Source organism: Fukomys damarensis, unplaced genomic scaffold, assembly GCF_012274545.1.
Source record: "Fukomys damarensis isolate Sample0158 unplaced genomic scaffold, DMR_v1.0_HiC HiC_scaffold_6, whole genome shotgun sequence".
NCBI classification, from domain to species: domain Eukaryota; kingdom Metazoa; phylum Chordata; class Mammalia; order Rodentia; family Bathyergidae; genus Fukomys; species Fukomys damarensis.
This window is the reverse complement of record NW_022900918.1, coordinates 20,156,135-20,168,955: the sequence shown is the minus strand read 5'-3', so window position 1 is coordinate 20,168,955 and position 12,821 is coordinate 20,156,135.

The window sequence follows — 12,821 nt, the reverse complement described above, 5'->3', positions numbered from 1 at the left end:
TATAATTATCCCACTTTCTATACACTTATACACTTTAATATTGTACTATGGTGCTGGGCTACCTGAGTGGGCCTGAAATACTTGCCATGGTACTTAGAATGGAAATCCAGGGAAATTCAGAGTCAGAGCAAGGGCATGTAATTCAGGAAGAAGAGATTAGAATGATGAACTTCGAAGATAGATGAAGCAGCCACAAGCCAAGGAATACAGACAGATTCTAGAAGCTAGAAGTAGAAAGACAAAGAAATAGATCTTCCCTATAGTCTCTCAAGAGGTCAAGATCAGAAGATTACTGGATTTTAGGCCAAGGACTTTTTTTTTAACTTCCTATCTCTAGAACTGTTAGCATATATATCTGTGTTGTTTAGAGTCACCAAAGTTATAGTGATTTAGTACAGCAGATATAAAAAACTAATGCACTTACATTTTAAGTATGTATCATCTGTGTATTTGTAAAATTTTGTTGACTGAATACTAACCTCTGCAATAGAAAATGCTGATACGTTATTTTCTCATGTGAGCCTCTACATAACTTATGAAATTGTAAAGTTTGTATAGCGGTTTCATTTTAGAACCTAGCTCCTAGTAATATAATGTGTTTTTATGCTGGAAATAGGATGAGTTTTTGTTCTGATGAAATAACCAAAATTAAAGTAAACATAAAAGTAAAATGAAATAAATTACATAAATAAATCTTGTTTTCCTTCTAACTTACAGATATATTGCTAATATTCACAAAGTAAAATTTCATCTAAATTTCTACTAGTTTGAGTAAAAATATATAAATATTTAAAGTCCTTTAGATTTTGTTGTATGCTAAATTACTGTGTTTAATAATATTTATACCACTCTCTGAATTTTTTAAGTTATATCAGTTTTTGTTTTTTCCTATTAAGTTTATTGGTACATTTTAGGTATATAATACAGTTACATTCATCATTGGGGTCTTGTACATTTACATGGTCTTGGTTCTTAATTTTTCTGTATAGTTCAGATTATCCTCAGACTCACTCACTATGTAGCATAGGGTGATATAACACTCACAATACTCCTGCCTCAGATTCCCAAGTGCTGGGATTACTGACCAGCACCACCACATTTAGCCCTATGCCTTAAATTTAAGAAAAATAAATGATGTTCATTGAAGTAAGTGACTGTACACTCAACAGTGCCCATCACTACACACACACACACACACACACACACACATTAATAGCCCCATCCATTATATATTAATATATATATAATACACCAATACATAAGATATCAGTTATATGAAATAAATTTCTAAAATATATATAATATATATTGTGTTAACATATAGGGGATTAGTTTATTTATATATCTATATATCTATATATCTATATATCTATATATATATATGATTTCAGAAATAAAAGCAAATCTTCTATGGCATACAAAGTAATTCGTAACAAACACAGAACACGGAATCTTACCACAGAACTGTAACAAATTAGAAAACTGTATCAGATAAAAATCACCCCAGCAACACATGGGGGCATTTATTCCAACTGCACAGGATGATGCTAAAGTATCCACTTTCTGGAACAATGACATGCAGGAGGCATAAACCATGCTTTGTCTTTAGAAATTATTGATAGCAAATAATAGAAATATTATTAAAAGGTCCTTGAAATTCTCCTTTACTTTCATCAGCAAACATATTAGAATTATAGCTTATGTTCTTTCTAAGTGTGTTTTGATATGAACCATTCATCATTTGTGATGATATCACATCTTGGAAAAAAACTGCATTTGAAAATTAAGTAGAAACATCACCACTGTAAAAATATATGTCAGGTTTGGAGGGATGAACCCACAATATTTTTGACAATTTGCATGTGCAAGTTTGTGTAATGTACTATAAACAGTTTTCATTAAAATTCACTTTTGAGGTAATGTTAAATTTAGCAATTTTAATTAAATGCATATATATGAATGTATATAAATCCACATGTATTCGTGGATATATTCATATATATAGTCTCTGACTTACTATGGTTTGACTTACAGTTCTTTACTTAATCATCATGAAAACACTTTACATTCAATACAAAGGCACTTTATATTTTTATTGAAATGAAAATATTCAGTGAGAAAAATCTGTAATGTTGCTGAGAGCCAGGGCTTCTAGGTTGCCATATAACATGGTAAGGAGGGTAAATAAATTGATACCACCCATTCATTGTATTCCTTATTCTTGATTTTCAAGAGTTAGGTAATTTACTTTACATTTATGAAAGCCGGGGATTTAGCTCAGTGGTTCTGATGCCTGCCTTGTGAGATTTTTCAACTTTAACAGGATATTGAAATGTAACTCCACTGTAAGTCAATTGTGTTTATTAGTTCCACAAACTGCTTCCATTCTTTCCATTAAATAATGTATAAGAGCTGAAATTTTGTTTGTCAGGTAGAGCTATGGGCAAAAAGAAGTAGAGCAAATATTGATGATGAAAGTCAAGGTGATGAGATGTTATTCTGCACTGGATACTGTTTTGGAAGGCTCTGGAGAGAGCAGTAGTTCTGCCAGAGGTTATTTTAGTTAGATATTGTAGTACAACTGTGCCATAGTTGAAAAATGGAATTGTATCTTGAAAGGTTCTGCAAAGACAAAAGGGAAAGGGAGTATAGTGGGCTAATCCTTGCCACCTACTTTTTTTTTTCTCTCATTGAGTTTATTGGTACATTTTAGGTATACAGTACAGTTACATTCATCATTGGATCCTGTACCTTTACATGACAGGTCTTGGTTCTTATTTTTTTCCCTTGTCCCTGCCCTCCTTTCATCCCCTCCTCCCCTCCCCATTTACAAACACTTTATTTAAAATTTTTCATTTTCTCATTTTTTTTCTCTCTTCCCTTATGCAACCTACTATTTTTGTTGTTTCAAGTTTATCCCACTGTGAGCTGACTCACACTGCCATCCTAGTCATCCTCGTGTTTCCGCTAAATCTGTCAGTGGAAGGGTATCGTGAGCTGAGCTCTGGCCTCAACAGACAAGGGAGGCAGGGATGCAGTACATGAGGAAAGATGGATCTGCTTTATGCCCGACATGTAACTACTCTCAATGTTAATAAGGTCTTTAAATTGAAAACATTTCTTTCATCAGTATATTTCAATGAGAATCTCTTGAAACTGTAAAAAAAATGTGTTTCTATGAAGAAAATAAAGCATTCGTAGCTTTATGACAATATTTTTCAATTTTTATCAGGATAATGTTTCTACTTTATTGCATAATATGCTAATTGAGCATTTTATATTTGTGCTCAATTATATCATTTTTGATTGAAATACATCTAATGGTGTGAAATGAAGCAAAAAAGAATAAACTTCATTAGAAAAAATTGTCTTTAAACATGAGTGTAGTGACACAGTCCATAGGAGTGTTTGGGAGGCTGAGCCAGGAGTTGAGACTGACCTGGAACTCACTATGTAGCCCAGGCTGGTCTCCAACTCAAAGTGATCCTCCTGCCTCAGCCTCCCAAGTGCCAAGATTATAGGCGTGCTCCACCACCCCAGCTTCTCAGTATTTTCTTTGTCTTTCTATTAGTCTGTCAATCTCTCTCTCTCTCTCTCTCTCTCTCTCTCTCTCTTGTTCAGTGTGTGTTCCATTTCTATATGTAAAGCTTCTATTAACTCCAAATTTAATAGATTAAAAATCTAAAAATATTAATAATCCCTTTCAAATATTTAAAGTAAAATGTTTATGTCACTAAATTTAAAAGAAGAATCTCTCACTAATTTTCATTTACTTTAATATAATGAACAGAACATTACCATTGAAATTGGCATGAATCAATACTTGTTTCCAATCTCCATCTTAATAGAATGTGTCATTTGGACCCTTAGAGCCATAGCTCTCTTGATTTCTCCCAGAAAAATACTACAAGATAAAATAGAGAATTCCTAATTTGCCTTATACCAGGGAACTACATTCAATCTTGCATTTTATTATTAATGCAAAAGTCAAATCTATTTCCACTTTAGATCTTAGGTCCTATTTTAGTCAGATCAGATTTCCTTAATGAAGTACCAGAGACTGCACAGCATATAGAAAACATCAACTTACTTCTCACAGTTGTAAATGCTGTGACTGAAAGTTTCAGCTTAGGCTGCAGGAATAATGGGGTTTCTGGGTTATTGAGAGCTGTGCCTTTATGTGGTTAAAAAAAGAAAGAGAAGCTTCCTAGATTCTGTTTTCTAAGGGCACTAATCTCAACCGTGGGGACTCAGTCTCATGACTTAATCACCTCTCCAAAAGCCCTCTTCTAATACCATCAGATCACTGATTAGGAAGGTGTTATATACATATCGAAGGTGACACATTCACTTAATAACATTCCAAATGAAATTCAGGACAAGAAAAAGAATATTTGACTTTCTGTTGTGATAGGGATCAATTTTAATTTAGTGACGAAAAGCATTAAATCAAGAAAAATAAAATAATTCACTAGCTACTTTCTATGGATACATATTATTTTTCATACGGCCAATTTACTTTCTCAAAACCATTTTCTTACTCTGTTCAAAAAAGATATAAGTGTATAGAAGAGTGCATATTTGTTTTGTTGTCTTCGGAATGTATAGCTGAGAACGTACCAAATACGAGTGACACCTCAGGGTTTGGAGGACCTGCCCTAGGGTGCCTCGTTGTCTGGGTAGTATGAAAGGGAAAGGCGAAAGGGCACTTCCGCTCCTGTTCGTGAGGGGAGCTCCAGTTTTCCAGTCTTCCCTTCACCTTGGACCTCACCTCCTGGCTTCCAGCATGGACTCTTCAGCCTTCCTTCACAGGCCGATCAACCCCCTGGTACCGACCTGCAGAGAACACTGCGGTGAGCTCCAGACCTTTGACCAAATCCTTCATTTCCAGTGTGTAGACAGACTCTCTGGACTCTTCCTCATTCAACTCTGTGGGTGGCCATTGTTAGCTAATCTTGTAACTTCATATATATACATTTGTACACACACATGCACACACACACATATACGCACACATACACATACATTTGCATATGTTGTGTTGTATATCTGTTTCTCTAGTAAATACTGACTGACATGCCACCAAATGTCTTTTCATCAGTTAATGGTATATAGTAGATGTGAAATAACTTATTTTATTTCCTGAACTCATTGCTCATATTGAGCTCTACCCTTGTATTAATAATTTTGAGTGACAGTTCCACCAAGCAAAAACAAACAAAACAGCATTGTTTGTTTTTTCCATGTTCTGAAAGCTAGGGAATTCTTAAATGTACTAGTCTTTCTACATACGAATTCCTGAGCTTTTTCTGACTTACCTATTTGCCAACAAGCCAAGCTTATGTTATGGCTCAGCGGCTGTTAGCAATCTAATTTCACTTGGAAGGAAAAAACAGATTTCAACAAACAAAGACAACAGGAATGAACCATAATGATCCTGCCTGTAAGAGAATATTCCTATGATTAGTAGGCACATGTTTTAGAAAAATATCACTAGGTACAACAGTCATTCTGTACAATAGAAATACATTATTTCTCTGCGGGAGCAAATTGTATTCAAGAGGATTATTTTCTGCAATAAAGATAAGGTGCAGAGAGACCAGGACACCATTTTATCTAAGCTTTATTTATAACAAGGCTTCCAGAATATCTGGAGGCTTAATTTTGGTTATGTGTCGAACTTCAGGAAGAAAAAGCCTTTCTAAAGGGCAGATGGCCAAAATTCTCAAAAGACACAGACCCAGGCATGCATGGTACAATCTTGCAAGCAATAAAGACTTATTGCAGATGAAACCAGATGTCCCAGCATCTGTGTGTGCTTCTAGTGAATGAAAGAGATGAGTAAATGACACTGTTGAACTTAACTCTCATGGTTTGCACTTCTGCACCAAACAATGTAAGAATTATGAATGTAGGATTCTTGTTTTCTAGATTTTTTTTAATATCAGTGACTAGAGAACTCCGAACAGATGTCCAAGAAATTCTTTAAATTACTTTTGACTCCAATCTATAAGGTCTTTCCGTAGGACGAGGAAGGTTAGGCACTTCATATCTTAGGATGGAGTTTTTCTATTTATCAATCATGATAGTTGAACCAATTTAATAAAATTCTCATTCCCTGTTCACTAGGCCACCAGGCTTGGGGCAAACCAGAGTCTTTTAAACTGGACTCCTAGATAATTCCTTGGTGCACAAATATATAGTAGAATACTAAAGAAACTGTGGAATTACTGCATCTTTTAACCTTCTGAAGATTGTGTTTGCCAAATGGCCAGGCTAATTTCTGTATGGAGGACTGTGCTCTAACTCTTCAATTACCCTCACAGGCCTGAGGTGATTGTGTTTGCTTTTGGTTCCTTTACAATTTGAGATTAGGTTCAGTGCCTGAAATTTCCATACCAGCCATGTATTTCCAAAAGTAGCTTGTATTTATCCCCGTTCTGTAACTCCACCTGCCCTGTGGCTTACTTGTCCCTCTAATTAGGAACATTATACTGTAGTATAAAATGAGAAGTATATGAAACTTGGTATCAAGTTTAAGTGGTGAATATTGAGAACAATTTGGATTTAAAAACTGGGGCCGGGCATCTGGAAGACATGAAGATAGTGTGTGATAACTGGGAGAAATAAGTTTAGAATATTTGGGACAATAAAAATTCCCTCTGGAGTTGGTGATCAGGGGTTTGTAATCCTGGAGAGCTAGTAAACCCTTTACAGAATAAGATAGAGACTTTGGAATATGACTCAGAAGCAAGCACTTGGTGCTTGGAATTGCAGATTGAAATACAGTAGTCACTGGAATGCAAGCAAATGGAATAATGATAATGATAATAATTCACTTGAAGGAATAAGGTATTCAATTTAGGGTCAGACTATCAAAAGGATGATTTCACACTGAAACTCAGTGAATAGGAATTTTAAATTATTCCTGCAGGAATTGTGGAATAAGATGTATCTTTTTTGTTCTTTTTGAGGCAGGATCTCACTATGGAGCCCAGGCTGGCCTCAAACTCATAGCGATCCTCATGCTTCAGCCTCCTGAGTGCTAGGATTATAAGTGTGTACCACCACACCTACTGTGTATCATTTCAAGCCAAGATAAAATTGAAGTTATTTTGAACATTAGTCAATCCCATCTATTTTTTTAAAAGAATGTAGAGATTAGGGAGACAAAAAAAAAACAAAATTGGAAAAATGGAGCAAATTCCTCACCTACTTTGCACTTTTTCTCTGTGCTCATTTCAGAAGCCCCATCTTTTAAGTGTCTCTGTATCCTGTCAATCTGTATCCTATGGATTCAAACCAAATCTTTCAAGTAAGTTTCAATAACTTTTATGTTATCAAAATGTATGAGGTCATAATTTGATTATCAACTCTCCTTATTCTGTGTAACGACTTTGGTCCTGAGCTTCTAGGAAGATGAAGATGAAAAGCAGGACTGAGAAAAGACAGAGTAATACAAAAAAGTTATTCATTTTAGGCTTTACCAAGAGGGTTTGTAGCTCTACTTCAATACAGTATGGTGCAATTTAACACTGCAGTCATCATTCTGTTATTTTTATTGGAGTAGTGTTGGGAAGGAGTGTTTTGGGCTTTGGTGCGACACTTCCCTTATTCTTTCAATTAACGTGCATTGAGTTAAAATTTTCCAGTATTGAATGGGGAGACCAAAAAGGATTATTATTACCCATGTCCTTACAGACTATGTGTAATTCTCTTTGCTTTAATGTCCATGTATTAGGCTAAAATATTATTAAATCAGTATGACATTTTCATATTTCCATCCTTCAAAATGCCAGTGCAAAGGTTTTATCCATGGCCTATATTTTTGAGTCATTCAATAAATGAATATATACATAGATGATTAGATGAAAGGCAAATTGATAGATAAATACCACAGGTACAGATTATAATTTATGTTGCAGAAAAATATAAAACTTAATTAAAACAGAATGATAAATACAAACATAGCTTAAGAACCGTATGTTAAAGGATAAGGCCAAGAGAACAGCTACACTCGATATTCTCAATAGTTTTTCCTTCTCCAGTTACAAAAACTACACTAAAATTCTGTTGGACCAGTGTTTAATTTCTTTTAGGCCACCTGGAATGATTTTACGAATTAGGTCTATGCATTTGTGGCCTGTAAATGCTATATTGTTCTGCAATTTTTGTTCTGAGATGAAAATAATGTGTGGGCTTTCAGAGATCTACATTTTTCATTACAAATATATATATATATATATTTCTATGATGTAATGTATTTTCATGACTTTAAAATATATCTCTAGTTCCACAAATGCTCATATATCAAATTGTCAATTAATGTTTTGCTACTGCATTTTTCAAACCCATCCATGCAATGTAGCTTCCTGATTTCTTGTTGTTACTCCAGAATCATTTAGCTATTAAAGTAAATTATGGATGATTTATTTTCTACCCAGAGCTAAAGCTATCTATTTTGAGGAAAAAGCATAGGAAAACCATTATCTTTTTAGTGAAAGATTTTAAAACCTAGGACATACTTGTATTATATGATACATTTGGAATTATTTATGAGATGATTTGATGAATTGATACTATGGTAGTTTTTATACATCAAAAACATCATTTTAATCCATTTTGGATTATAATAGCATACATTTTATAATGCAAATGAAACTGCTAAGAAATATGGCCATGCATTTATTCTTTAGGTCAAAGGCTACTAAGGGAAAAACATGGATTAGTGGTTAAAGCAGGGGTTCTACAGATGTCTAATATTAACCCTTTTTAGTCATTTGACCTTGTGAAGAACATGTGCTGTCTTTGTGTCTCAATTTCCAATTTGTAGAATATGGATAATATGGTTGTATATAAAAATAGAATATCTTAATACTTGTACAATACTGTGTTAGGAAGTTAGGTAGGTCTTGTGTTGTCTAATATAAAAATATGGAACCCCTAAGCAATTATTTAGGTATATTATCATATTAACTGGCACAAAGCCACATACTAGAATTTAATTTAATAAGCCTGTGGTGAGTGCCTGACATATGTAGGATACTGGCATAGATGCTTGCCCATTGCACTAATACTGGATTTAGATTTTACTTATTTTTCTCAATGCTAGTTCACAACAATGATGAGGAACATGTTTTACAGAATATACTAAACTCAACATTAGAACAAAAGCTGTCTTAACTATTCTAACTATTCTAAATTAACTATAATTCATCTTAATATAGGGGTTAAAATGCAATCTACTTTGGACTGGGTGACCTACATTCATGAACCTGAAGAGAGAGCCTAGTATATGTACATTTTCAAGATAAAATCTGCTATTATTTCTAGCACAGTTACATAGCCTGCTGTTTTCCTAAACACTTTCCTAAAAATGGAATACAACCTCTGTGAGGCATGAGATGTAGGACTATCTAGAGTTCCAAATAACATCTCTTTAAATGGAAGCACTAATAACCTGACTCGTGCTGTTAAATTTGAAACAGGATATGCATTTTGCCTTGTGATGATTGCACATTTCTTTGTGACTGTCTCAAATACCCTAACTCTACCAGTAGGGTGATGCAGTAGTTGAAGAAGTTTAAGAAGCAGGAAAAAGTTGCTATTGATAAAATAAAGAATCTTTTTATGACAAAATCTTCATGTATATATATATATATATATATAAATATATTCCTACTTACTACGTATATGCTTATTCTTATCCTATTTAAATTATGAGGAAATGTATATAATTTGAGCATCAAATAATATGGAGAATATTTCTTATCACTTAAATAATTAATATTAGAATTATGTTGCCTAAACATTATGTCTGTCAACCTTCACTTCCTTTGCAAAATTGTGTTAAAAGAGAAAACATCAACTGAACAAATTCAATATGATGCATTTGGTCAAAATATGTAGACCTTAGATTATTTTATTACAGTTAACTTGTATGCTGTGCACCCTACTCTTTGTTACTGTAGAAAACACTTTATTATAAAATAAAGTAAAAAACAAACATCATTATGTTGGCTTAATAATAGAGAGGTATAGTAGATAGGAATGTTATCATTAAATTATTTATACAATAATATATTCTTTGATTAATAGCTTGTTGTGTAACTAGAAATCCAAGTAATGAATAAAATCTTCCTTCACAAGTGGCAAAAATACAGGAATTAGTCATCCTTCTTTGCAAAAAAAACAAGACAAAACAAAAAAACAAACAAACAAACAAACAAAAAACCACCAACCTTTGTAAATAAATAAACTTCAGTGAATCAAGCTATTGTACACTATTTGCCTCTTTGGAAATGTGATACACAGCTCTTTTAGAATCTCTAGTTTTTTAAACCCTAGTTGGTCTGAAGCCTTGGTTGAAATGATGAATGTTTATTTACATCACACTCAAAATTTTTCTCTGGTAAGACCCAGAAAATACAGTTTCTGTTCTCGAGAAGATACTGAAAATATCCCTAATCCGTCTTCTGTGTTCCATAAGTAAGATCTTACTGATATACGTAACTTCTTCAAAATGAAAATAATGAATAGAGTTAACCAATAAACAAACTACTGATCATAAAGATGTGTTCAATCTCACACAGTGATCAAGAGACAATCAAAATGTACTAATCCATTAATTGTGTCCATGTTCTCAAACGTATGCCCTTTATGCCAAGTAACCTCAATTCAATAGTACTAAACTGGCTGGAGAGTAGAGAAAGCTGAGTTCTAAAGTTAATATGCAGCTAATGTCTCTGTTAAGAATATGAAAGCCATACTGATAGTAAGAAATCCTATCATTCCAACCCAAATTTCTCTTTTAAACAGGTTTTTAAAATCACAAATTACTTCAAGTGATTTAGATTTGGTAAAAGAAATAACATTTAAACATAAAAGAAAAGTGACTAAAATGTTTCATCAGAAGAGCCTGGGGAAAAGTTTCAATTCTTTTTTTTTTTCATAAGGCATTCTATTTTATTAGGAAATTCATTCTTTGTTTTTAAATATAAGCATCATGTTTTCTTTGGGTTTACAAAGAACTATTATACAGAAATAAATCAGGTGTCTAAAAACATGATTCCCTTTGGTTATCCATGCAGGACTGATATCATTTTCCAGATAATAGAGAGATAGGCTATAGAACTGCTTACCCAAAACTCAGGTTGGACAAAGTCAGTGACTTTATACCTACAAAAACACCAGGATAATAAACCCAAGGCACTTTTCCTCAAAAACCAGGTAGTGACTGGAAATAAGCAAAGTATAACTTCATAGAAGTTCAGGTTTTGAAGAAATCATGCATGACAGAAAAAAATGAAAGCCTGGGACCTGTAGTTACATAAAGTCATAGTTCAGTGCAACTGTTTTAGACATCTGTAGCCATTTTAATTATTTAATTCTCTGAAAAGCAGAAACTCCTGAAAAAGGCCAGCTACATCTTTATTATGTGAAAAGTTCTAGAAACCAAAATATAAACAGTAAATTCAGAAAGCTTCTCCCTATTATGAAGGCTTAATGAGACATAAGCCAGAATGGCTTTATTTTGCAAAAAACTTCTATTATTTCTCTTGTAAAATTTGCAGGCTGCTGGATCATTTATTCATGTTTCATATTTTTAACAGAGTCTAAATGAGAGAAAATACCCAGCAACAAAATATTCCATAAAGAGATAAGACTTTCCAATAAATGTAATACATTACATTAACAAAGTCAAGGACAAAAACCATATGATCCTCTCAATAGATGCAGAAAAAGCATTTGATAAAATTCAAAACCCATTCATGATAAAAACCCTGCAAAAAATTGGAATAGATGATCTACACCTCAACTTAATAAAGGCTATCTATGAAAAAAGAGCAGCCAACATCATATTAAATGTCTAAAAACTGAAAACCTTCACGTTAAAATTAGGAACAAGACAAGGATGCTCACTATCACCACTCCTCCTTGATATAGTTCTGGAAACATTAGCCACAGCAATTGGGCAAGAGAAAAAAATTAAAGCAATAAAGATAGGAAAGGAAGAAGTTAAACTATCATTATTTGCTGATGATATGATACTCTACATTGAAGACTCAAAAAACTCCACCAAAAGACTTCTAGACTTAATTGACAGATCCAGTAGAGTAGCTGGATACACGGTCAACACTCAAAAATCAATAGCCTTCTTATACACAAATAACAGACTCACTGAGAGAGAAATAAGGAAAAAAATCCTTTTATAATAGCATCTAAAAAAATGAAGTATCTAGGAATCAATCTAACAAAAAAAGCAAAAGATCGCTACACTGAAAATTATAGCACTCGGAAATTGAAGAGGATATTCAAAAATGGAAAGATATCCCCTGCTCCTGTTTAGGAAGATTCAACATAGTGAAAATGGCCATACTACCAAAACTGCTATACAGATTCAACGCAATGCCAAATGAAATTCCAATACTATATTTCACAGAACTAGAAAAAAGAATCCAAAAATTCACTTGAAATCATAAGAGACCTAGAATAGCAAAATCCATCCTAGGCAACAGACAAATGGCAGTGGATATAACAATTCCCAATTTGAAACTATACTACAAAGCCACTGTGATTAAAAACAGCATGGTACTGGCAAAGAAACAGGCCTGAGGATCCGTGGAACAGACTGTAACACAAAAACAAATCCAGATGTACTCAGCTACCTCATTTTTGACAAAGGAGCTGACCATCCTCAGTGGAGGAAATATAACCTCTTTAATAAATGTGTTGGTAAAACTGGATTTCAACCTGCCACAGATTAAAACTGGACCCTTATCTTTCACCATGCACTAAATTAAAATCCAAGTGGATTAAAG